The following is a 1839-nucleotide window of genomic DNA, read 5'->3' on the forward strand; positions in this document are numbered from 1 at the left end:
GCTGCAATTTCTTTATGGTAAAGTAATGTGGCTCAGGTTCGACTTGCTCTTCTTTATTTTGCTGCTTGTGAAACTCTATCAAATCCTCGTTCGTCAGGGGCTGCTTATCTTTTTCAAATAAATCTGTGAAATCCCCCTCCTCCTCCAAATCCATTTCCAGTTCTTTGCTCGTAGTTACCAACGTTTTGTTGATGGCAACATTATCAAACCCCTTAAAATCATTCACGAATTGTGGGCAGAGCTTCTTCCGTATTCCATTCATAGCCGTGCTCTGTACATCATTCCATGCTGCTGCTATGTTCTGTACAGCCTTGTAAACATCGTATCTTTTCCAAAAGTCACGAAGTGTGATGGACTCAAGATCAGTTGCAGCTATTGCTTGCCGCAGTGTACGCTTCATATAGTAACGCCCGAAGATAGCAATTATTCCCTGATTCATTTGGCTACAGAAGAGACGTGGTTTTCGGAGCGAGATATACGACGGTAACGTCGGGATCAAAATCTACGATGTTTTGCGGGTGGCCAGGAGCACAATCTAAGATAAGTAACACCTTACAGTACTTCTCTGCTGCTGGAATAAAATGATGGAAGAACCAATCTTCAAAAACCACAACAGTAACCCATGCTTTTGAATTAGCCATCCATATAACAGGGAGAGATGCCTTGGGTATGTTCTTCAGGGCACAGAAGTTGTGTGCATGATACACAAGCAATGTCTTTAATTTAAAACTTCTGCACAATTACCTCCAAACATAATGGTCACACACTCTTTTGAGACCTTGTAGCCTGGAATAGTTTTCTCCTCCTCGGAAATGAATGAACGGTCTGGCAATTTTTTCCAATACAATCCAGTTTCGTCGACGTTAAAAATCTGTTCGGGAAGAAACCCATTTTCTTCGAATATTTTCTTTAATGCATTAAGAAATTCAGCCGCTGCTTGTTCGTCAGCTGAAGCACTTTCACCTTGCTTCTTAATGGACTGATAACTTTTTCGCTCCTTAAATCTTATGAAACATCCTTGACTTGCCTTGAACTCTACATCTTTCTCATCTGGATATTTTTTCTTCATATCCTCAAACAAAGACAACGCCTTCTCTTGAAAGATTTCTTGACTACTAGTACCACGCTGACGATTCAACCTAACAATCCAAAGAGAAAGAAAACTTTCCATTTCTTCAAAGATTTTGCCTCTTTTCTTATTGATGACAGTGTTCTTCATCCCTGGTGCAGCAGAATCGATATGTGCTAAAATCTTGTCCTTATTATGTACTATCGCCGATACAGTTGACTGGATCATCCCAAAACATCGTGCAATTACTTCCACTTTTTCACCTTTTTCATGGCGTTTTATCATAGCCAATTTATCTTCCAGCATTATTGCATCACACTTAGCACTTTCACTTTGAATTTTCTTAGGAGCCATGGAGGTAAAAAAATAAAGTCACAAAAGTAGCCGATAAACAGACGTAAAAAAATCTGAATTCAAAACAATCGCGGGAATCACGAGTGACAACGACACCGAACGGTAGATATTGGAACTACAATACAATATGAGCTCCGAAAGACCAATAAATAAGACAACACAGCTGATTTCAAGATTTAGTTCACTAAGCTACACTCCTTTATGGTGTGTATCTTAACATTTACTGCACGTATTTCAATATGATTTTATATGCTTTTATTCTTATTTATTGTACAGTAACATGGTTTCATGTGCTTTTAACGGTTTTCTATTGATTTTACGATTCCAGTATTCGTGGCGGACAGACGTAAAGTCGAGTAAAGTGACTTAACTTGATCTTTATTTTTCCATATATTATTTTTGAAAACCGACGTATA

At 38.5% G+C, this 1839-nt stretch overlaps 1 protein-coding gene across 3 annotated transcripts in view; it reads left to right on the plus strand.

Moving 5' to 3' along the window:
* LOC106884233 (hydroxylysine kinase) overlaps window positions 1-1839 on the plus strand; it is a 30488-nt gene that overhangs the window by 1782 nt on the left and 26867 nt on the right. The window contains exon 1 of one of the 3 annotated variants that reach the window (XM_052976777.1): window positions 1605-1627. The exons of the other annotated variants lie outside the window; for them this stretch is intronic. The gene's annotated coding sequence lies outside the window, so the exon portion shown is untranslated. Of the gene's footprint in view, window positions 1-1604; window positions 1628-1839 lie in introns of those variants that run through there. 3 annotated transcript variants of the gene reach the window in all.

The sequence above is a fragment of the Octopus bimaculoides genome, chromosome 2 (genome assembly GCF_001194135.2).
Source record: "Octopus bimaculoides isolate UCB-OBI-ISO-001 chromosome 2, ASM119413v2, whole genome shotgun sequence".
Taxonomy (NCBI): domain Eukaryota; kingdom Metazoa; phylum Mollusca; class Cephalopoda; order Octopoda; family Octopodidae; genus Octopus; species Octopus bimaculoides.